This window comes from Cebus imitator, unplaced genomic scaffold, assembly GCF_001604975.1.
Source record: "Cebus imitator isolate Cc_AM_T3 unplaced genomic scaffold, Cebus_imitator-1.0 Scaffold365, whole genome shotgun sequence".
Lineage (NCBI taxonomy): Eukaryota > Metazoa > Chordata > Mammalia > Primates > Cebidae > Cebus > Cebus imitator.
The window spans coordinates 1770613-1796545 of NW_016107680.1; the positions used below are offsets into that span (position 1 = coordinate 1770613).

A 25933-nucleotide genomic window follows, 5' to 3' on the forward strand; every position below is an offset into this window, starting at 1 on the left:
TGAGCAACAGCATCATCATCACTTCATTTAGTCAGTAGAGAAGGCTGAAGAGGAAAGACAGTGGCATTGAAAGAAATGACCTGGAAGAAACAGCGAAGAAAGGGCTTTCTAAGGCCCTGTGAGAATCTATCATTCCTTTAGCAGGTGGGTGGAGCAGAGTTATAATCCTATCCACCCTGTTACAAACAAATACACACTAATTTAGCATTGATTGACTATGGTTATAATGAATGGTAATTGAAGATGTATCCTTCGATCACAGTAGTGATTACATTCCAAGGAAAGAACTGAGGCTTTGGAATCAGGCACAGCTGACCTCCAGGCGTGGCTTCTCCCATGGCAAGCCATGTCACTTTGGGAGAGTTACTTAATCTCCCTGAGCCTGGATTTCCTTATCTATATATAGCAGACAGTCTGGGCATGATGGCTCATGCCTGTTATCCCAGCATTTTGGGAGGCTGAGGCGAGCTGATCGTTAGAGGTCGGGAGGTCGAGACCAGCCTGGCCAACATGGTGAAACCTTGTCTCTACTACAAATACAAAAATTATCTGGGTGTGGTGGTGCACGCTTGTAATGCCAGCTACTCGGGAGGCTGAGACAGGAGAATCGCTTGAACCTGGGAGGCGGAGGTTGCAGGTAACTGAGATCATGCCACTGTACTCCAGTCTGGATGATGAGGCAAGACTCTGTCTTAAAAAAAAAGTAAAGCAGACAACCCTATGTACCTCTCTGGGAGGTTTCTGAGAAGATTAAATGAGACTTTACATGAATATTGGTTACTCCATCAGGTGGTTGCAGAGGAGGGGTTCAGTATGTTGTTACTGTTTACCTCTTTTTCCTACTATACTGTAGGCTCCTTGAATACTGGAGTCCTTTAAAAACATAAATACAGGCCAGGCATGGTGGCTTACATCCGTAATCCCAACACTTTGGGAGGCCGAGGTGGGTGGATCATCCGAGGTCAGGAGTTCGAGACCAGCCTGACCAACATGGAGAAACCGCATCTCTACCAAAAATACAAAAAATTAGCTGGGCATGGTGGCACATGCCTGCAATCTCAGCTACTCAGGAGGCTGAGGTAGGAGAATTGCCTGAACCCAGGAGGCGGAGGTTGCGGTGAGCCGAGATCACACAATCGCACTCCAGCCTGGGCAACAAGAGCAAAACTCCATCTCACAAAAAAAAAAAAAAAAGGAAAGAAAGAAAGAAAAACGATACCCCAAAAACAAGAATACAACCAGTTCCTACACAGTGTCTGGTTGCTGGAATGTACTGAGTGAATATACACCAAATAAAGCAAGATAGGGATACCTTGGATGGCAAGCTAACCCAGCAGCAATACTGACTAGAAGGCTTGACTTGTTTCAGTGAAAAGAGTTAAGAGAGACTGGCCTTGACGAACTGAATTGATGCACTGGGGAACAGATTAAGTAAAAAGCGCATAAAAGACAACACCTTCTGCACACACATATTTAGAAGGGAAAGACAAATGGTAAGGGACAGAGAAACCATTGTGCTACCTGAGGGGCTTATAAATCGCATCCTTAAATGGGACTATTTCTATATAGCCTCTCTATTTTTTTTACCTTGTAGAAAGGCTGTGATGACTTCAGACCTATGATTTCTGTGAGCTCTGTCCGATTTCTTGTTTAATTCACAGGCGTTTTTACATAAAATTCAGGTGTTCTCGTTTCTCTCTGAGCCTGCCTCCTCCCATTCTGTCCCCAACCTATCCTGAGTGCCTCCACTTTGGGTACTCGGGTTTTATGGCTAAATCCAGCAAGCAGACTGTGGGCAGGCAGGCTTTCCATATTGTTCCTACCCCACACTTCTCTACAGCACTTCTTCAATAGGGCCCAGTCTGGAGACGTTCAGGACCCATATTATAGTTCTTACTTTTCAATAGTACAGCACTTACTTGAATCATAGCTGGAAAGAACATTACAAATCCTATGTAATCATCGCCTTCACAGGCTGAAAACTGGGGAGCAGATGATTTCACAGGTAGAGTCCTGACGAGGAGCAGGCTCTAAGAAACATCGTTGGAGTGAATAGGTAAATGATAGCCAGCAGCGTGGGCAGCGCGGCACGTTCCAGATCTGGGGCGGGAGAGGGGTCTCCACGGCTCCTGCAGGCCTGCCCATGAGCGCCACGGCGGCTCCAGCGGCGACCGCCACTTTGTTCTGTCTGGGTGCAGCCTTTCAGACCCCTGATGAACTAAATTAGCTGTTAATGCCATTTGCGATAGAAGACTCATTTAAGTATCAGGTGATAGAGTCAATGGAGCAACAGGAAGAGTTTTTCATAGAGAAAGAAAAGAGATACCAACAGAGAAAATAAGATTTGCAATAATTTTAGTAAGAATGGATTCAGCGGGGGAAAGAAATTAATAGGCTATATTCTAAAAAGAAAAGCACATAAAAGTTGGTGCTTCAAAGGTTAAAACTAGGCACGTTTCAGTTGAGTCATATCCAGACACTCAAGTAAAGCTGTGTGATCTCAGAATCAATCAACTATCAAAGGAGAATAACAGCATTTAAGATCATTAGAAAAATGACTGAAGAAATGAGATATTTCTCAGAAATTAGTAATACAAGTCTTGCTCGTAAGCTTCTGAAGAAGAGAAACTTGAGGCTGAATTCACTTTATAGCATTATATTAGGGTACACTTAGTTGGTCAATTTTATAATTTTACCCTGTAGTGAATTTTACATGCAATGACAGATAAAAACTAAGTTCGGGTCACCTTTAGATTTGCATATATCACGTTGGGTAAGAGAAGAAGGAATTGGAAAGGTCTTCACAAACAGTGCCCATCACCGGGGCCAAACCTGGGTTATAAATTGCGGAGCCTCCACCATTCTGTAACTTGAGCCCTGTTTTCACATTACAGATTAAGATCTATCCGCTTGGCCTATTTTAAAACAGTTGCACACATTCGAACACACCTTTGAGACTCCAGGTTGGACTTCTGCACCACCTTCTATTTTGGGTAACCACAAGGGTGTTGGAAATTTCAAGTAGTAACAAACGCCACGACCTACAAACCTAAGACCATGAGCTGGAGAGTACATGATTCCTGGGCGACAGAACGCACCTGGGCTCTGGGCTGCAATTATTCCTTGGGGCGTTTGACCTACAGATCAGGACCAGGCCAGGTCATCTTTGGGATGTTTATGCTCTTTCTTGTGGTGTCTTCAACATAACATTGCTCTTTTTTTTAACACTCAGAAGTCAGTGTAAGATCCATTGTTAAAGCTTATTTTTGTATTGCTTTGACATTAATATTTCCATTGTCTGCAAGAAATGAGATTGCCTTCCTTCTACTCTTAGGCAGCCTTGTAGAGGACTGCTAATGTTCATTCAACCCCACTCACCTTATCCAGATTCAAATTAGCTACAAAGGTACTCAGGGCTTCTATGCAATAATTGTTCAAAATAAAGTCATAATAATTTTATTATTTGGCAAACTATAATTTATCAAATAAATCATATTTATAAGTATATATAAGTATTTATAAACCATATTTATAAGTATAATTATATGTTAATTGCTTATCAATTATAGAATATATATACAATCAATAAATCAAATATGATTTATTTTTAAATATAAATTATTAAATATAATTTCATCAAATAAAGTCATAATTTCACTCTATATTCTCCTCTATTTTTATTTTTGAAAGGAGACATTGATATCCTCAGAATATACCAATATTTTTACAGCAGAATCATTCAAGAGAGACATTATAACATTTTAATTATCTTGATTTTCAATGCAATATTTCATTTAAACTCCTTTAAGTATTAGAAGTTTTCGAAAATGTGCAAGGTGAGATATTGTTAGGTAATTTTGCAGCTATTCTTGCTTCTCGGCCATTTTCTCACCATTTTAGTGCATTTGTAAATGAGTCTGACCGTTAAGTTTCTTCCTACCTGTATAAATACTTATAAACTCTTGTGCTGTTTCCAAATCAAAGGGAGCAGCTCCTCCTGGGCTACCTTTGCCATGATCTGTTTCACCGAGAAATAATATATCTGCCGTAGTTAAAAGGTGTATGAATGAATGGTCCTTGCTAATTTCTAGGCTGTTGAAATAGGTCTCTAATTTCACAGATTTTTGAGGAGGCAAGAGGGTTGGAGTTTTATTTCTTAATTACACTTATCTCCACCCATGGCTTCAGCGGTTATGTTAACCTTGTCCTGAGAGCAACTAGCATTGGGGTAAGATGGAAAACACAAAAAATAATGATGTTATTATTCACTCAGTCCATTAACCCATACTGATTACTGTCTGCACTAAAAAAGACACATTATGGCGAAAACATTCCCAGTTCTCACTCACATGATAAGCACCCTGGCTCTACAAGCACAATACATGCTTCTTTGCCCCTTATCTGTTGAATGGGTACTAATAGTGTCCTCCAATGAATAAGGACTCTAAACTTCAGAGGTCATTACAAGGTACCTGAGGAGCGGGGGACTCTAACATTGGAATTGTTTCCACATTGAAAGAGCCAACAAACCTATCAACACATGTTTTACTCAATTTATTTGTGCAGTCCATATAAATAGAGGGTCTATTCATGTAACAGAAACTACTACTTTAATTCTAAGAATGTTAACTTCATTATTCATAAACTAGTCCATTGGTCTGATAGAAAGCCTCTCTCATTTCACAGAAAAATACTCTAAAATATGTTTATTACAGAACAACTGGCTTTATTAATTTAGGGGACAATTCAAGATTCCCTGATCACATTTTCTGAAACGATCCAATTTCGTCACTCAGCGTTGACTCCGTACCATGGAAACTGCATTTCTGTTCCACATTGTGTCAATGAAGAAAAGGCTGATTTTGGGACCTAGCTATGAATGTTCCATACTGTCTGTCCTCTGAAAAATGTGAACATTGAGTAGAAAAACATGAGTATGCGGAAAAATAATAAAATATACGAATGTGCTTTTAAGAACATAGCAATGTAATAAGGCTTCTTAAAATGCCATTTTTCATACACAATTTAAAAAGTTTCTCTAGTACTAATTTGGGAAAGTATGCTAATTTTCAGTACTTAAAACCTATATCTGTTCAAATTAGAATGAGCACATATTTGCCACATGCCACATTTTATTACTAAGCAATAAAGTATAAATTTACCACCTGCATAAGAATGGAATATGGGCAATACATTTATGAATACATTAAGTGTTTAAGAAAAAGCTTTTCTGAATTTTAGATGATCTTGTTTTGTTTGTACAGACTCATGTTTGTGAATTGGGCAAGTTAGCTTCAGATACAAGGTATAAATAGACCTTGGGCATATAAGGTCCAGGAGGGCAATGACTTCTGTGCCTGCCTCATAGAAAAAGCCTAACTCATGGTGGTGAAGAGTGAATGATGGAATCATGGATGTACAAAGCCAGCCAAGGCGAGGCTGTACAATGTGTATTAAACATTGAATGTTCTGAGGATGACCTCTTGACTTGTTTTTTCTTATTTTTCATGGTTTAAGTACCTCGGGTGAATTCTTTCACCTAGCATGTTAGGACTAATCTGCAAAATGGAATTTATTATAGAAGTGAGTGCTGATACTTGATATCTGTCACACTAGATTCTCTCTTAAAAACGTGCAGAAAATAAGATTGTTTTTCCCCCACAAGTACGCGCTGTCAGAGTAACCATGTTCTTCTTTAGATCAGAGTGCTAACAGTCAACAAAGGGAAATTGTTCAACATGTACAGGGCCACAAGACTCTTGATTCTTTTTGAACTCCATGTGAACTGTATTTGGTTCCAAAGTAGAGCTAATCATTCCTAATCCAGGGTAAAACCTTCACCGCCAGTAAACAGGCCCACTGGCATTGAAGATCAAGTTGGTGACAACCAGTTTTCTAATGGGACAGTTTCTAAATAATGTCCCAATTTAAAATTGATGCAAATTTTAACATTAGAAAGAAATTGATAAAATATTTATATTCAGAGGGTTAAAAATTTTTTTTTCTATTGCTTAGTCGTGTAGCATCCTAATTAGATGTCTAAACGATTGGTGCTACCTAAATTTCCTTTGGCCCCATTCTAGATACATCTCCTTATTTTGAAATTTTTGTAACGTTAAGTAGATTTAGGAAATATGGGATGGGCATGGTGGCTCACACCTGCTATCCCAGCACTTTGGGAGGCTGAGACGGGAAGATCATCACCTGAGGTCAGGAGTTCAAAACCAACCTGGCCAACATGGTGAAACCCTGTCTGTACTAAAAATATAAAATTTAGCTGGTGTGGTGGTGGGTTCCTATAATCTCAGCTACTCAGGAGGCTAAGGTAGGAGAATTGCTTGAACCCAGGAGGTGGAGGCTGCAGTGAGCCGAGATTGCGCCACTGTACTCTGACCTAGGCAACAGAGGGTGACTCCATCACACACACACAAAAAAAAAAAAAAAAAAAAAAAAAAAAAAAAAAAAAAAAAAAAAAAAAAAAGAAAAGAAAAGCTACAGAAAACAATCACTGTTGACATCCTAGATTGTTTTTTTCTTTCTCCCTCTTTTTATTGTCCTGCTATTTCTGGTCTTAAGGATAAGGAAATTTGGTGTTCACTTATAAATAACGGTTTCCATAGAGTCCCTGAGCAAAAAATACAGAGAGAATGATAAAATGGGAAACGTAACATTTTCTTTTGGCTGATCTGTCATTCCCACAAATGGGCAGTCTAGAGAACCGTTCAAAGCACAGGGTTTGGAATGCGGCCGACCCAGGCTGGAATCCTGCTTTCCCCACGTGTGACCCTGTGCACGTTGTTTAAGTTCTCTGCGCCTGTTTCCTCTTCCGTAAAATGAGAATAATACCCTTATCCGAGTGTTTTTGTGAATAGTCAATAAGAGGTATTTAAAGAATTTGGCACACTGCCTGACACAGTGTGCATTGAATGAATGGTGGCCATTATTATTATTTATAAGAATACTTACTGTTATTTTACATTCTGAACTAACCTTGCAGATCACAGAGCTCCAATACCATGTGACGTGAGGACTCACTTTAGATCAGCCTGAGAAAAACATCGTTAATCAGGTAAATCCAAATTCTGTTGCAAAAAGATCATATGACGCATTCTTAAGTACTTTAGGATTGTGGGACAGTAGTCACCGTTATCCTAGGCAATGGCAGGATGGCTATTCTTTGGAAATGGGGGCTTTAGAAAATAGTGATCTCCCTCATTGTATCCTAATATCATTTTTGCAGTGAATACGCCACGTAATTTATCTCCAGATGATTAGTTTGCCTTAGTGCAATGTAATCAATTGGAACCAGCAGATACAGAATGTGTTTGTTACATTCTAATGAAGTTTCTTTGAGTTTTAAGTTGGACTTCAACAGTTTAAGAACACCATGACCATGGAAAGTCAAATGGGTTATATATTAAGAAGATTTTCATTTAATTATTTATCTATTTTGGGAATTTATTTTTATTTGTGTATATATATATTTTTTGGCCCAGTTGAGCTGTGTTTTGTCAAGAGCTCTGGGAGATCTTGATGACGAAGCTATTATTTATCGAGAGCCAGTTATGTGCCAGGCCTGTGATATATCCTTTGCATAAATTATTTCATATAAGAGAGCGATCAGTCCTATGATCTAGGCACAGCATCCTCCTTTTACGGAGACCAAGCCTGTGGTTGAAAGATAGGAAGTCACATGGCAGCGGTCACCCCTCCTCAAAGGCTAAATCCATGACCAGACCTTAGTCCCCACAGGCTCCTGCCCAGCCCCGCCTCCTGTCCTGCAAAATTGGAGGGACGTTGGTGCAGAACTGGGGGAGCCCTGCCTTTGACGAGGCACATACAAAGGGAAAGTCCATCATGGGATATTGAGATGTTAAAAAGCACTTGTGATACTTTCTTTTTTAAAAGAAAAAAAAATGTTGTTTACTGACTTTTAAAACGAAGTGACCAAACACTGGTGACATAAAGTTGTTTCTTAAGCATAATAAATGGTGCTTCAAATTACTTTTAGAATTGTAAAAATAACCAGGTGAAGAAATGACATTAGGCTGGGGAGAGAGGGCAGCAGAGAGCGGAGAGACAGATGGAGGAGGAGGGGAGGAAATCCAGGCCACAGGTGGGGCACAGCCACACTGATGCGTGTCTGAGCCACGGTGCTTGATGCTACCAGGGCGACGGGTCCTATGTTCATAAATATTGTAGTACAGGGAAAGTCTGAAAGTGATCATTAAATTTACATTTTTAAGGCAGGGGAGTCGCAGTCACAGCTGTAAATACAAACATCCAAATAAGGAGCCTTCAAGCATTGCCCTGGGACAAGAACTGCAGACACAAGGCCCAGCTTCACCTCTCTACATATCCTGCTGATCTCAGGGAATTCAGACTGTGTTTCCTGGGTCCAGCGCTCCTTCCCCCACCCCTCCGAGGAAGCTCAGTCTTATCAAGGAAATCCTCACCTTCCTGCTTGAAATATCTCAGTGCCTTCCCATCTAGCTTAGGGTGACACAATTGCCCCGCCATCTGGCCCTGGTCTGCTTGCCTGATTTTACTCACTGTCTCTCCATATTGGGCACCCTGCATTCCAGCCACACCAATGGTTTCCAGGGCTCAGAACGCATCGCTCCACGCCTGGGTGCTGGAGCCATGCTGGTCCCTGGTCGCCGGTAGGGCTGGGCCGCTTCCAAGGTGAATGCACACGTATTCTTAGGTCCTACCTCAAGCACTTCTTCAGAGATATCTTAGAGGCTCCTCCACAAGCCACGGGTACCCCCGGATTTCCCTCGCTCTGTGCATCCCAGGCACCTCTAGCAACGCAGCACCGCACTGAAGTAGAATTGCCTATTTTTAAGACAGTTTGGTGAGTCCCTGAGGTAGATGCATTCCAGACATTTAGAAGACCGACGGACACCGAGCAGGACTTGAATGAATACATCCCTCGCTCATTTCTCCCTGCCCTATCACCTTAGTTCATGCCCAAGTTGTTCTCTTGTCTAATTCACAGACACTATCTATCATTTTGTCATCTTTTCTTGTGCTGTTCATTTAATTTGACACTGCTACCAGTTATATATTTTTCCACCCACAAATATGATCATTACTTTTCCTCTGTAAAAAAACTTCAGTGGGCTGGGCGCGGTGGTTCACTCCTGTAATCCCAGCACTTTGGGAGCCCGGGACAGGCGGATCATCTGAGGTTGAGAGTTCGAAACCAGCCTGACCAACATGGAGAAACCCCCTCTCTACCAAAAATATAAAAATAGCTGGGCATGGTGGCGGGTGCCGGTAATCCCAGCTACTCAGGAGGCTGAGGCACGAGAATTGCTTGAACCCAGGAAGCGGAGGTTGCAGTGAGCTAAGGTTGCGCCGTTGCACTGCAGCCTGGGCAACAAGAGCAAAACTCCTCATAAAAAAAAGAGAAAGAAAAAAACTCCAGTGGTTCTCTCTCTCTCTCTCTCTCTCTCTCTTTTCCCCTTAAAGAATTAACCCAAACTACTTAACACGATGCTGATCCTGATTCTGATGACCAAAATAGGCATGGCGACCATTCATTCTGCCTCAGATGTGCCGGGCACTACACACTGGTCATTTTGCAATAATCTCATTTAATCCTAATGATAATACTCAGATGTAAGCACTATCATTTCTTCCCCCTAAGAAGGGAAATAGGGGTCTGGGAAAAGCCCAGGAGCCTGTTCCTCCAGACTGAGTTAGCAATTATAGAGTTGGGAATGAATTCCAAGTTTATGTGACCGCAAAGCCCTTCTGTTCCCCCTCCAGCACCCCATGCTCAGTTCCCTCTACCGTTCCTGCATTCAAGACGTGCCATCCAGCCTGCAATGTGCTTTCACACGGTGTTCACCTGCAGACCGTGCTCTCGCCATCTAAAGCCCCTGCCTTCATCGTGTACACACTGCCGTTGCCAGGAGAATCAGTCACATGTTATACTCTGTGCTTTCCTCTGCCTTGGCACTTGGGATGCTGTTGGGTTATGTTTCCCCTCCCTCATCCCAAAGACGGAGCAGTCACCAAGAGCAGCAAGTCCAACTAGTCACCACTGAACGCACACAGCCTGGAGAATCAGAGGTGCACAGTGTGTGCCTTTCACATGGACTCATGTACACCCCAAGAATGACGTAATGGCGGCTCACATTTGTTCAGCATCTCCCACGTGCCGGACCTCGCCCTACACGATGACAATACAGAATCCATGCAACCTTCGTACAACCCTTTGGGATAATGGTATCATCTTAACCCTTACTTTTCTTTTTTCCCAGAATAAACTTGCAATTCTTACAACTTCCACAGAAAATAAATAACTTTTGCTCCATATCACACTCTATAAAATCACTAAAATTGGCCCAATATCCTGCGTTTTGTTAACTTGCATGATTTTTTCCTGGTAATGGCATTTTTACCAGTCAAATCCCATATCACTTTTTTAATCAAAGAAAAAAAAAGATTATTAGTTGCTTTGAAAAATTCATGGGTGACAAGTAAAAAACAAACTAGTGGAGGCAGTTTCAACATTTAACCTAAGTGTACTTAGCAAGCGTGCTGAGTGGTTGTTAAAAAATTCTCGTTTTAAAAAATGTGGATCTCTCTTTGCAGAGTGACTTAAAAGACATCATCATAGTCTTTTATTAATTAAACATGTTCTTATCAGAAAAAAGGCTCTTGTAAAGCTAGTATATAATCTTAATTAAGCTATAGACGACCGGCAGTCCATATCTTGAATTAGGCTACACGTGAGGCCCTGATTTGCCCCACTTCTGCACTGGCTACCAGTGTTTCCAGCCAGGATATAAAGTTCTAGATGTCTAGACGTTGCTTCCCTGATATCAGGAACAAAGCAAAACAGCTCTTCTCCACTCCCATTTGGTTAACAGCATCACTATCTACGCATGGGCCTGATCCACCAAGAAGCCCGAATCTTTTAACACTGCAAATCGAACACTGCAATTGGTAGGGCGAGCATGAGTCCTGCTGAGGTCGCTGAGGCATTTCACAGGAACTGTAGTGGTACCCAGGCTCTCTCTCCCCGAAGAGTGGCAGAAGCAGTGGCCCGTCCCTTAAACGACACACACGCGTGGCTTCTCAAGACTCCAGAGTTTACTCAGAGACGAGTGCCTGGAGCACAGGAGTTTGGAAGAGAGTCTTTCTGTAAACTCCCAGGAACAGCAGCAGTAGTGGTCGACATGTATGAGACCTCCTTGATGTCAGATGCAGTGCTCTGATCGATGTAGAACACACGCGTCTTCAGTACTTGGGACTATGGTGACACTCATTCAGATGCGGGAACTGGGGCACAGGGATTTCATACCTTGGCTCACTTCACTGCAACCAGGTTTCTAAACCAGAACTCCCACCCAACAATGTGTGAGCCCAAAGTCCATGCTTCAAGGTGTGGTGGCTCGTGCCTATAATCCCAGCACTTTGGGGGGCTGGGGCAGGCAGATCACTTAAGGCCAGGAGTTCAAGATCAGCCCGGTCAACATGGTGAAACCCCGTCTCTACTAAAAATACAACAATTAGCTGGGCGTGCTGGTGCACACCTGTAATCCCAGCTGCCCAGGAGGCTGAGGCAGGAGAATTGCTTGATCCAGGGAGGCGGAGGTTGTAGTGATCTGAGCTTGCGCCACGGCACTCCAGCCTGGGCGACAGAGCGAGAATCCATCTCAAAGCAGAAAACAGAAAGGTCCGTGCTTCTAACCACCAGCAATCATCGTACAACGTATTCCCCTTAATGAAAAAGACTGAATCCAAGAAATCTCACCTATGTCGGACTTTCTAAGTCACCGAGAGTTACAGTCATAGTTTTAAATGTGTCTTTGACTTTCAGGCCCAGCACATAAAGCAGGAGAATGTGAGTCAGTGCCATTTCTGGGTGTCTGCTGGGAACTTTCCTGACTGTCCTTCTGGCTCTCAGGAGTGGAGCTCACTTGCTCAATTCATTCAAGTGTCCCAGAGGTCACACTCTCCCCTTTGTGCGCTGGGCTGTCCTCAGTCCCTGGGGCCATCTCTTTGCTGCGCCCTGGGATCTTGCTCCGGGCATAGCCCCGCTTCCCTTGCAGCTTCCTTCTCTGCTGCTGGTACCTTCCCCAGGGCTCTGCATGGCCTTAGCTCTTGGACATCACAACACATTTCTTCATTTCTCTCCCTCTCTCCTCTTTTCTTTCTGCTCTCTTAGCTGGGCCCCCTCCATCCTTTTATTTCCTAGTTCTTCCCAGGGTTGCTGAGCCAGACTCAATAATTTCCATGAAAGCACTGAGGGAATGACAAATAAATGTGAGTTGTATATAAACCAATTCTCGATGCCACAAAGCTTGTTTTTCCAAACTATTGTCAAAATCCCACCTCATCCAAGCCCTAACTAAAATATCATTTCCTCAAATTCTTATTTCCTGATCCTCTAAGAAACTTCCCTTCTCTGAGCAATTTATTCTCATATTCTGGAACTCCATTGCTTGAGATGATGAAAGAGTTTCTTTATTGTATAAATTATTCCTGCATATGTCTTTTCGAAAAAATAAACAAATGCATTGATATCTCTCTTACAGTACTGTATCACCTTCTGTCTTTAAATAATAGTTAAGTAGCATTCCTGTCTTCCTACACTAGACTGTAAGCTCTTTCAATGGCTTCCTGGCTTATTTCTTCATCTTTTCCTCCACTCTAAACACACTCCTACAGGTCCTGGATGGATGTGTAATAAATAAATAAGTAAATTATATGAACATGCAAGTATCAGTTTTTAATATACGGATACAACTTCGACATCCACAGTTGGGTCTGGTCACTTGTTAAGTTGTACCCAGAACTTAGGGCTTTCTCATTCTCTGCTTTCCTTAGCAAGGCCGTCTTTTCCATATCAAACCAATTAGAAAGGACACGATCAGCTAACTTACATGAACATAGTAACAGATGGGGCAGCAGTCTCCAAGGCCTGGAAGAGGCGAGCAGAGAACCCACTGTTGCCTGTCTACTGGGAAGGGCAACTCCAGACACTGTGGGCCCCGTGGCAGTTAGGAACTGATGGTACGGATCTGTTTCTTGGGCAGATATAGTTGGATGATAGTCTTAAAATCATGTGTCACCTGTCATGAAGCTTGCCAGATGAAATTCTGATTTTATTTCCCAAGAGAATGCACCAACAAATTAATAATCTGACCTTTAAAGGGGTGATATTGCTCGGTGTCAGTCAACAAGGGGCCATTCTGTTTTGCTGGGCAGATAAAATACCTTTCACTCTCTGTGGGGTTAGCTAGAGTGCATGCGGATTTCTCCAATGCTTTGCTTTTGGTTGGAAAAGAAAACATTTGAATTTCAAAGCAACACTTTTCCTAATTCCTATTGAATTCAAAAGCTCTAGTGGTTGAGTGATCCCGTTGGTAACAAATACTAAGAGGGCCAGAGTCCTTTTGGGTCCTGTCCTTAAGCTCCTGTTCTCTCCTGCTTTCAGGCCCTATCTGCACCATGCAAATCCAGCACCTCTTCTCACAAGCTGGGCTAAAGGCAGAATGCAATACCCTGACTGAGGAGCCTGGGAATGAGGCAATTTACAAGTGGAACTTGCCCCAGGAAATATAATTTTATGATCATAATATTTTCATTCTTGACAGTTGCAAAATTAAATACCAGGGCCAAAAAAAGTGAAGCACAATTTTGAGGGTATGTTTTCCTAATTCCATCTTCAAAGGAAGCACAAGCCTAGGGTTCAAAATGATGATGATGCAATATTATGCCAAATAATACACAGATCCAATCATTTTACCAGATAACTGTCAACAGAAAGAAAGCACTGACAGGACATTTGGGACTCTGGTTCAACAGGAAGGTGGTTTTTCAAACTAAACTATATTATTTATTGCTTTGTCATTCGCTTTTATAACATGAGGGTGATGGTAATTCTGCTCTTCTGCCAATAAATCTAAAAATTAATTTAAAATGTAGTCAAAGTACTTGGCACACTTTAGAAAGAATATTTTTTTAATTAAAAAAGTCATATTAGTTATTATATAAATGGGTTATATTAGTCCTGTAAAATTAAATCTACGGTGGAAAGGAAGTCAGTGAGTGATATAATCAGATTTCAGAACACATATCATATAAAAAGTTATGTTTCTAAATAAAGTGAGTGTGAAAGAATTCAGGATATATTATCAGTCATCTGAGTTATTGACCTAATAAAGCCCTTTTCCCAAAAGAGATACGGTTTCGCTGACAAAGAAGATAAATATGCCTTCTCATATTTTTATTATTTTCTTAACTGTCAAATGTAACTCCTATGTAGTTAAGTTGTTCACAAGGTTAAGTTCTGAGGAAAAATTCTACAAGTGGTTTAAATGAGCCAAGTCAGTTTTGGTTGCGTCATGATTTCCTCCGTGGAAAAAGTCTCGATGACTTAAAAAGGGTTACTTGGACATTTAGCTTAGTGTTTTACCCGAAAAGCACGTTAACCAAAAACAAACAAAAAACCCATAACAAAACAAACATTTAAAGATCTGTAGACCAGATTAGTTTTCTCATGATTAAAGTTCCATGGACTCGCACACCGTCTGCATTGCCTTCACCAGGTCCCTTTCCTTGGGTGTGAATTTTGTTTGTTACAATAAACTACTTGGCCTAGTTATTCATCCATCCTTCGTTCACTCTTGGAAATGGACATGGCAAGATGATGGGTAAAAACAAATAAACATGACTTCTCTCTCATGGAGGTCACTTTCACATGGAAAGATTAGACATGTCAAAAAACTTCATTAACGTGATATAAACATAATACAATATGTAAAGTGGCATCAGAGCATCTAAGACAAAACAATTAAATGTGATGTTTGTTAAATCCCTCTTTCGGAAATAATTTAAGATTGCAGAAAATATTTCTAAGAAATTCCAATGTAAATACCTTTAAAAGTCCTCACTTTTTAGTATTTGGTGTTATAGAGTTTGTGATTTTCCAGATTTTTCATTAAAAGTTAGTATATATTAAACTCTTGGGATAGTAGCTAGTATAGAATAAAATCTATATAAATTATCATCATCAATATCTTTTGGAGTGAACCAATTCAATTTTTAAAAAACAATCTTTTGTGTAGTTGTTTGAACACTAGTTAACAGGTGTCTATTGTTTTCTTGAGTTAAATCAGCCGCAGATATTTTGACAGACTGTGTAAGGGCTTGCAGCTCCTATGGTTGAACTTGAAAAGATCTTCCCAGACTATCTTAAACTCTCTGTAACTAGATTCTAAAGCCTTAACATAAAGATCTTAAATTTTATAACTCTGGATTTAAACTTTTCTTTCTTATGTTTGCTTAAAAAAGGAAAATTTTAAGTCCGTGTTGGTTATATTTCTCGATGAACGTGACCATACCAAGAGGTTTTTAAAAAGTTGAGATTAGAAATCCGTTTTTCTTATCTTGATGTGTTGCATTTGAGCTTTATCTACGCTTCTGGTAATATTTCTGTGTTGTGTAATTGTTAAAGTATAGTGCTTCTCACCAGGAAGACAATATTTTATTTTTTTAAATACTAGCCTTTTTTAAAAAAACATTTCATGTGTTTTTTCTTCTCCTTTGTTTTATGATTTAAAAAAAATCAGAAAAATGGCTGAATTGTCACTTTACCTCTAAATTCAAAGAGCACTTTCTAATCATGTGTTAGTATCAGCGTAATCCAGGGGAAGATCTGATTGCTATAAGTCATTCATTCATTCAGCAAATACTGACTGAATATGCAGTATGTTGACCTGCTTGCGGAGGGTCCGCCTGTTTCAGCTGTTATTCTAAAGCGAGTGCTCCCTGCAACTCCTGCTCTGCAGAAGCAAACTGTTCCTTTTTCCATCCTCTTGCCATTCATCACTCTCCTGACCTCCCTTTGCCTAAACTGGCGCAAGCCTGGTGCTCTAGGCACAGCAAACAACACCAGTCTATTCACACCGCAGCAGAGCAAGTAAGTGGTTGTATAATTTTCATCTTTAGTAACGCTATGCTATAAAAATTTTAAAACCTAGATTTTGAGACACTGAGCAAGCTAAAATGCACAGTACTTGCTATAGTGCAAGAATACATCTGCCAGGTGAAATGTACTTGTTTTGGAAAGTGCTCAAACCCTGCGCCAGGTGACACAGGTAGCACAAGAACAGCTGAGGTTATTGTTATCTAATCTCCTTTCCCTTGTTAACTTTAGCACAGAGAACTGAAATAATTAGGTGTGAAGGCATCTTGATAATCTACCAAAAAGGCCCACTTTTTAGCAGCCAAGTGCTGCTTTCTTAAACTTTTGCTGTTCAGTAGTATAAAGCGTAGGCAAACTGTATGAAGTATAAAGATCTAGTATTAAAAAGACCCAATGAAGCAGAAGTCGCTGACTCCTGTCAGTAGGAGGAAGAGGATTTTCTGTGCAGCTGAAGGCTTAATGAAACATGTTTCCACCAACCAGGCTGTTCCCTCTGTTGTGTCACCTCTTCAGAGGACTCAGTGCCTCCGAGAAACTGGCTGTCCTCAGCTAGAAGTAGGTACAGGGACTTCGGTTCAGAGGAGACTAGAATGAACATTTACACTAATAAATTGTCTCCACATAGCCAAAGTCTCATTTGAGTATGTTTTTTTGTGTGTGTATTTAAAAAACTTGCCATTCTTCACGGGATCCCATGCTTGTGCTCTTAGAGGATCTTCACAAGTGTCACAGCTCTTGGCTAAAAGCCTATTTTTGCTACAGTTCATTGGACTCCTTGCGGCTGATCCTTGCAGCTGCATTGGTCTCTGAGGGATGCTGAACTGAATAGAACATCAGAAGATTTGGAGCCTGACGGGTTTATGTTGCCCCTGTCCTCAAATTCAACTATTCCAGAAAAAAAGTACTAGCACAAGGAACCCGAAAAGAAGAACTATTTCTAGCAATGGATTGGATGAACTCTCCCATTCAAAGCAGAGGATATAATTCATTATAGGAGAGTATTTTTGATTTGTAATTTACCCACTGGGAAAACATCTCAGAGGGAAGACAGAAAAACTGAATTTCTGATGGCATTAAATCAAAAATGTAATAAGCAGGCAACAGATAAATGAACATTAAAAAAAAACAAAATATCACTGATGAAACTTTCAAATAATGTTCTTTATTAAAAATAAATTTTCCTAAATTATAATATAAAGAAAAATTAGAAAATATAATGAGAACATTACCAGGGCATTTTCTTGTCTGTCTTTCTTTTTTGTTTCTTTGAGGTGGGAAAATTTTCTTTGAAAGTAAGACCCTTGATTGGATTCAGGAAAGTGAAAGCTTTCTACATTTTTAGCTCAAATAATGCTTCTCTAAGGTAGAGAATTAATCCTGACCCTACGCATACCTCACCTGTATAGGGAAGAGAAAACCACAGCTTTTTTTTGGGCCCAAATTCCTATTTGGCAAACTAGGATATTTTGGTTTTGAAGACCAGGGTGGAGTATAGCGTGGTATAGTTCCATATGGATACGTCACACTGAAAAACACCAAAATAAAAACCCATCGTTGCTGATTCCCTGTCATTTATCCAACACATATCATCTTAATTGAACTTAAGCCGAAATGAGAGTTCTTATTGGCCAATATTTAGAACTCCATAGTTCCAGAAGTGTTTCCTTTTAACTAAATCTACATCTTGAGTTTTTCAGAAATAATACAGATGAACACATTTTGAAAACATGTTTACCTGTATTATTTCCACTTGACAGTGGCAGTTCAGGATTTAATAGGCATATCCATAATTAAATTATTAGTTGGAGGAACGTTTAGGAAATTACCTGATACAATCGTATATTACAACTCTTCTTTATAAAAGTGCAACTCATTTCATGACACTATCAATGTAGTTAGACATGACTTAGACCTTTAAAAATACTATAAATTTCTTAAAATGGAAAATGCTAGAAACAGTACAGGCATATTATAAAATTATGTTTTTCAAAATCTAATTACTACACACAATTTAGAATAATTGATTAAACATGATTAGTCTTTAAGATGAATAGAATCAATTCCAACTTTAGCTATTATTTAATGATAGCATGCTGTACATTAAAATCAGCTGGAAGATAGCCAAAATAAAGCTTTAAGGGACAGTATGATCATTAAGAATTGCTGTTTATCTTACTTTTATTAGAAAGCTAGACGCTGGAATGAATGCAATAATGTCTAGAAATATGAATTTTAATAATTTCCTAAATATTCCACTTTCTAATTCCAAATATCAGGATATTTTAAACTTCCTCATCGGTTCTACTTTATATACAAAAATTCATACAGTATTAATTCGAACTTCTACTTTCAACACAGACATCTTAAAGACAAGGAATTATGTATTTATAATTTCTTAATAAAATTATGTGTATGTTCTTATTTTTGGTTGTGGCAATTTTTTCATAAAAAGGCTATTGAAATCAGGCTTATTTAAAAATAATAATAATGTTATCTAATATAGAACAGATGGTAGGAATTCTCTTTAACCAAAAGTGTATCTACATCAAGAGTGATACTAAAGGAATATTCTCTTCCTCATTCAGGTATTCATATTGCAGGGTGACATAACCAGTGTAACATAACTAGTGATTTCCAGTCACCTTCTGGATTGATTTAGGAACATTAAAAGAAATGCCGCTATTGTGGACTTCGTTTCAATTATTTAATCTCTTTCCAGTTCACGACCTTTACTTTCTCCTGGTTTCAGTAGGAAAAACAACTTCGTAAGTGTCTTACGTTATAATCAGCTGCTAATCATCATCAATTCAACATTAGTTTTAAATAGTCTGATTCTATAACAAATTTTTAATGGGGATATTTTCTATAAATTTTATAATAGCTATAGGTAGAAAAATACTATTATCTATATGCTAAAACCTTCAAGTTGTTTTGTTTAAAATATATGTTGTACAATTTTCCCTCCAGAAATTTTGATCTATGATAGGACAGTTGTAACTTTTACGAAACTGGGATCCTGAAGCCATATTTTCAAATCAGAAATGAAAGCCTCGCTGTTGTTTCTCCAATGTTTTGAGTTTCTTTGACAAAAGGCAGTATTAAGACTTCTATTTCTAGGTCAAGTCTATATTTACAGTAATAGGAAAATATTGAAGTCTGAGGTTACCAGTACAATGTCTGAATGCCGAATTCTGGACACTGGACAAAATACTTTAGACTCAGAGGCCAGCAAAGTCTGGAAGGCGGTGAACAGAGACAGATGCAATATAGCGCCGTAGATGAAAGTCCAAAGTAAGATTCAGATGTAGCCAAAGAGGGTGGGAGACAGCTTGGGGGGATGTCTGAGCTGCATTTGAAGAGCATATGAAAGCAGCTGCCATTGCAGGGGAGATTTAAAGGAAATGACTCGTCAGGGGGCATTGCATTTGCCAAAAAGAAACAAAGTCTGATATAGTGTGTTTTAGAAATTCCAAACTATTCGATATTGCCCGCAGAGGACTTGGAGAGTGGCAGACAATAGGGGTCTAAAAATAGCAACAAGCGAAGGTGCAAAGTCTTGAGAGATTATGTCTTTGAATCTGGTTGGCAAAATTGTTGAATTATTAACTGTGTAGACGTGCTGTGCAGAACTGAACTTAAAATGTTCATCTTTTTGTAGCATGTCCTCTTAAAAGGTTACTAATACGGGAAAGCAATCGCACAGGTATAAAGTGTGTGTCGTTCTTCCCATGGGCCAAGGGTCTTGTCTCACCTGGTGCCACCATCAAGGGAACAGGCACAGCAGTCAGGTGTGTCCTGGGTATTTCTACTCCTCATTCTTCTAAAAGCTCCCCCAAGAAAAACTAATGGGAGATCATGTGCTTGCTGTAGGTCTTTGCATTGTGTCAATTCCAAGAAATCCTTTGGCAGTGTAAAGCTTTGAAGGAAATTAAATTGGACAGAGACCTTCTCTACCTTTCATTCAGTTCATATAGAATCACTTACTTAGCTGGTATTTTTACTCATAGAATTGGACTCAGGACTAAGGCTATTCATTTAGCTTTCCTTTGAATGTTAAAACATAATGACGTACAAGGCTGTCGCCTCACCATTTATCCCCTACGACTCTCATAGGTATATCCTCATCATTAAACGTTTGAACATGGTTCGTTCCACTGAGATTCTTAGTCTGTATCTTTATATCTTGACTATTTTGACATTTAGAGAAACAGTTTTGAAAACTGCTCTCCTGCCGCTTTCGAATGCTCTTATCTTAGGGCATATTAACGTTGCTACATCTGTGAAACAGGTGGCTCCTACTCAGATCTATCAGTGCAAATTATGCTTAAAGTTCTAAGGAGACTCCCATGTCATCCAGATTTTGGAGAAAAAAGGTAGCGAATAAAAACATATTTCTTAGAAGTAGATCGCAGTTACTATTTTTTTAAATTTCATGGTAGATTTCATCTTTAGTAGATAGGGGTTTTATTCAAAGTTTTTGACCAAACATTTTTAAATTAACTATTTTCAATAGTATTATAAATGATCTGACATTTTTGGTTACAAAACAGCAAAACAAAAGAACCGACTTGGGTAAGCAAGTGAGAAATATTGCTGAAACAGAATCTAATCCTTACTCGGTCATTTCCTTACCAGGGATTTTGTTTGACTAACCAATTTCAATCCACAGTAACAGCTTTGTGCCTAAGACACTACAAATCAAGGAAATACTCACTACAAGGCAATTCCTCCTGTAATTTAGGGTCTGTGCTGTTATCACGAAGCAACTGACAGCAAACATTTGCTGCCCGTGTGAGCGCACATTTGCATGAGGTGTGTGCTGTTTTTGGTTTCACTCTCTATCTCTGAAACCTATCTGCTGGTGAGAAAAACTGTGCAGGAAAAGAAGTTTTACTGCCACATACCTCAGCTGTCCCAGAACTCAATGCAGAGACTTCGCTTCCTTTCTTTCCTTGCATTCTGAGCCGGGGGAGCACAATGGGGGTGTTGTGCTCTGGGCTAGCAAGGCATGCAGATACTCAGAAAGGAGGTGTGAATGGCTTCCAATACCTACACTGTCTGCTTCACAACTACCCCAACTAGATCAACAGGAAACCAAGACACTCAGTCCAGAGGAAGCAAGTACAGAATCCACTGGCTACTGCGACCTACACAGAGAACAGAATTCTTTAAGTGTGTACGTAGGTGTGTTAAGAGTTAAATCATTTACGAGGCTTAAAAAGAAACGCTTCACAATTTATGTGCCACTGCTTTTCCATGGAGTTCTCTGAATATAAGTCAAAGTGCAGGTCACAAAAGAATCCATTGTTCGCAAGCGAGAAATGTTGTTGGCTGTGAAGGTGGTTCAGAACAAGCCATCGTAGTCTGTTAAAACAGCAGATATTGATTTTAAACCCCAAAGCATAACAGTAATGTTTTTTATCTCCCAATTGTTAGAACCAAAATTCGCGGAAACAACTCTATGCCTCTGATACTGTTTTCTAGAAATGTGTGTGTGTGGATGTGTCTGTGTCTGTTTGTTTGGTCAATCCAAATCACACAATCAATGTAAATCTTTCACGCTGAGTTTTGCCCTAGTTATTTTTATGCTGTGCTTTCAGAAAGGTCAAAAAAAGCTTACCTCTGTTAGTGTCGTGGGAAGCCCCTTCTCCGCCTCAGCCTCACCCTGCAGGGTATGCCCTGGGAGCCCACAGTCTGTTAACAGGAAGCAGGTAAACTGGAGAGCGTCCACCTGCGTTCCAGTCCAGCGCCCGTCCAACACACACCTGCTTTTTCAGACCTGCCGCTCCTGTGTCACAGCCACGCACAGGGCCAGCCTTAGCAGAGGGCAACACCCTCCGTTTGGATCCCTCGTTTTCAGGGTGAGCAGCTAGGGAGCTGCTGAGATAATATTGCAGGGAAAGCTTGCCTTCCCAAGACAAAAACCTTTGCTGCTGCCTGATAGCAACATTATCACTCTGCATTCCACATGCTCCAATCAGCTAATTGCAACAGCAGTCAACAGCCTGTCCAAATGGCAGCTTGCAGGCCTGCGTGGCTCTGATCATTGTGTATGAATATGCCCATTGCTTCTGTCTTCCCTGAAGAGATGTATAAAAAGAGGCTTCTTCCAGGGGGAAGCTCAGCAGAATGCCACACTGTTTTCCATAAGTAAAATGGCTGGTCCTCCCAGCACGGCTGCAGACAGCTCATTGGGTTCCACTGGCTTTTCGTAGCCATAGCAACAGCCAACAGACAGACTTAGCAAGCATGGCTGATCATGTGCAGCACACCCACACAGCTTGTTAATTTCTTTTCATCAAACTCATCATTTTTTCTGAGGAGGGTAGCTTCTGTTATCTTTCTACACATTTCACGGATAGTACAAGTGCTGATTTTTTCCGCTCTCCTGAAGGACTCTTTTTAATCTAAGCCAGGGCTATGTATGAAATAGAGGAAGTGAAGCCCTATTAATGGCTATCCAGGTTAATAACATGCAAATCACTTGAGAGACCCTAACTGGAAGCATTGTGGAAACAAGTCCTACCTTCTAGTCATATAATGAGTGCAGAGCAGAGCTGCAAATCGGAGAGTTAGACTTTTTGTTGTTAAATCATAATCTTGTAGCCACTTAATTGAAACTAAATACTGTGAATTGTTCTGTAGGGCCAGAATAATAACTAAATCAGGTAGACTATTTTAATAAGATCTATCCATTTGCTTACGATTCATCTGATTATTTTAAGATGCTTTTTATGCAACTTAAAATAGAATTTTTAAAAAATTCCATTGTTTCTACTGCAGAAAATGATTCTTTAACTCAATCTTATTTGTAAATTAAGAATTCTTTTTAAAAAAACATCTGAACCTAATTAAAAATTATTTGACTTTAAACCTTATCTTCAAGGCAAGAATAGTTTTACATCCTTAGTAAGATGGCTCACATTCCACCCTTCCATAAAATTTCACCCCCTCTGGGAATCTACCATGATTAATGCCATTAACAATTTAAACCTTCTGCAAAACCCCAGCCTTTTCTTCTTTTTCAGTACTGTCTCACCAGTCATATTCCATCTGATAGATTTCCAAGGCACTGTCCCATTAATTTTGTTTCTAACGATCCGTTTGAAAGAGTTATGTTAACACTTTGGACTTGCAAATAGAGATGTTTTATTTGCTAAGTAGTCATTGATTCAGGATTCCGTTAGGTTTGCGTTTCCCTACCCATGTTAACACTCCCGACTTCAGTATTAATCCCCACATTTTGACTGTGTAGGAATCCTGTGGATGTAGATTTAGGGATGCCTGCTCCCTTTCCTCCCTAACCAGGTTCATGTTAGGTAGGTCTGAGTGCGCAGGATCAGCAAGTCCATTGAAGACAAGTGGGTGGAGCTTTCCTGCTGGGGAGAGTTCTCACCCCTTCAGATCACCTCAAGGCAGTCTGCCTTTTCTCACTGAAGTTCCCTTCCCTGAAGTTATTTTGCATTTGCTGCTGCTGAGTGTGCCCCTGCCTTCACCCTCAGCCTCTATTCTCCTCTTCACTGGCCACATTTCAGAATCTTGAGTTACATACCATGTCACACTTCCTTGCCCTGCAGATGCTGCTACCATTGAAAAGCTTCTCGGTCTGACTGCTCCTCACCCCAGCACCTGCAGCCTCCTTCCTTATCTGCTCCTCCCTTACCTTTCAACGCCTGGCCCCAAATGACCACCTCACTAGTGACTCTCCCAGGTGGAGGCGGAGTGACGTCTTCCATGCTGCCCCTATATTGGTGTCCACCTCTGCTATTACAGACCTTGTCATGCGCTGCCGACTTCTTAGCAGTGCGCCTTTTAGGCCTGACTCCCAGACTGTTCTGGCAGCTCCCAGAAAGCCAATCTGGTCCATGTCTTCTTTGCCTTCCATGCTTGAAATATTCTAATTTCTCAATACCTTTGAATGAGGACCTACAGCACTGTATGAAAAGGTACTGATGACTGGATGGTGTGAAATCTGTGTTTTAATTCACTTTTCAATGTCACACATTTGTTGACTTATCACTTCAGAAGAATTTAAGAGATTTTGACAAAATGTTGGCAGGTTACAGAAGGATGTCAGGAAAACTCTAGGTTCATTTGATGTTTTAGGGTGGCTGTTCTTTTCATTGTATGTCTGAAAATGTCTTTATACCCTCACACTTGATCGACTGGTTGGCAAGGTATGAGAATCTCTGGTCGTGGCTCACACCCTACTCCCAGGGCTTTGGGAGGCTGAGCCAGGAGGATCCCTTGAGCCCAGGAGTCTGAGACCAACTTGGGCAACAGATCCCATCTCTACAAAAAAAAAAAAAAATTCAAACAATTAGCCAGGCGTGGTGGTGCACGCCTGTGGTCCCAGCTACTTTGGAAGCTGAAACAGGGGGACGGGTTGAGGCTGGGAGGTCGAGGCTGCCGTGACTGTGGTCACGTGACTGTACTTCTGCTTGCAACAGAGGGAGACCCTGTCTCTGTTTTTTACTAAAAAAAAAAAAAAAAAAAAATCTCTGAAGTCATTTTCCTTCAGAATTTCGAAGGCCTTCATCCCTTTTCTCATATCTCCTCTTCCCCTATACCTCCAATTCCTGCTCCTCCAAAGAGAACTGGAACCCCCCTCGGCTGCACTGAATGGAACTGGGAAGCTGGCAGAAACTGAGATTATTCCCCTTCCCTCCTTTGCCCCCAGGATCGCCCCGGCATCTCCATCGATCTTCCCGCAGCACTCTGCTGCAGCTCTGCTCTGCAGTGCTCTTGGCTCCCTCGCCTGCCCTGAGCCCCTCCCCTTGTAACTTTGTACACTGGGGCCCGTTGGCATTGCTCTGCCCTCAGGCCCTGCCCTAGCCCAGGCCCCTGTCGGTTATTCTCCTTCAGAACGTATTTGTTTTAAAATGTGCTAAACACAGATTTCCAAGAGATAAGTATGATTTTTCCAGCCCATCTTTCTGAGTCAGACGAGATGCCACCTATATGGTCAGCAGCTTTACGTCCGGACCACCCTGTGCCTCGGTCCAATCAGGGGTGACAAGGACACTTGGCGTTACCTAGTGTTAAAATCTTGCTAATGTGATAGGTGCAGAGTAATAGCTCATTACTGTTGAATTTGTGTTTCTCTATTTACTGACAAACAGAATACCTTTTCGTTCTTGATGGCTTTTGGGGTTTCCTCTTCTGTAAAATTTTCTGTTCATAGCTTTTGCCTGTTTTCTCTATTGAGATTGTCTTAGTGTGGAATTTTAAACAAAACGGTCATAACAAGTATTTATATATATATTTAAATATTATAATTAAATTTGTTATGTATTAAAAGTTATTAAGATATCCACTAACATATAAAGGGAGCCCTATAATTCACACCGCTAGTTGCTTTGTTTTTTATTATGAAATGAAAACAGAGTGTGTGGAAATCTCCACTCAGAAATTATTTTCAGTATGAACACATAGACTACCATACCATAATATGCTTTTCTAAAGCAAACATTTGTTTAGAAGGATTTTCAAACAAATATAATACTATCAGAGAATATATATACATACATACATATATGTGCTCTGATAGTACACACACACACACACACACACACACACACACACACACACAGATATATGGAGAGAGAGCTATTTATTTTTCTAGCTTCTACTTTGAGTTATACCCTATACATACCTACACGTCAATCAATCTATCTACCTATTGTCTATCTATCATCTATTGAAGGCAAACACAAATGTTCAAAATACTAACACCTGATGAATCTTAAGTGAGAATATTTTCAGTTTTTTTTACCGTTCTTTCCACTTTTCAGTAAGTTTAAACTTTTTGTTTTCAAGACACATAGTCTAAAAAAACGAAATAAAATGAGAATAAAATAGTGTTTAGAACAGACACAGATTTAAGGTTAAGATCACTTGATAGGGACATAACTGTTTATCAGAGTTGAAACTAAAGAACTTGATAAGTTATGGAGTCACTGTATAAGTTATGGAGTCACT

At 40.2% G+C, this 25933-nt stretch overlaps 1 protein-coding gene across 26 annotated transcripts in view; it reads right to left on the reverse strand.

The window, feature by feature from the left end:
- Positions 1-25933, reverse strand: part of SORBS2 (sorbin and SH3 domain containing 2) — a 390878-nt gene that overhangs the window by 211005 nt on the left and 153940 nt on the right. For 8 of the 26 annotated variants that reach the window (XM_037730860.1, XM_037730857.1, XM_037730847.1 and 5 more), the window contains exon 1: positions 21573-22350. The exons of 7 other annotated variants lie outside the window; for them this stretch is intronic. The gene's annotated coding sequence lies outside the window, so the exon portion shown is untranslated. Of the gene's footprint in view, positions 1-20856; positions 21317-21572; positions 22355-25933 lie in introns of those variants that run through there. 11 more of the 26 variants (XM_037730867.1, XM_037730864.1, XM_037730865.1 and 8 more) reach the window with 6 other exon arrangements.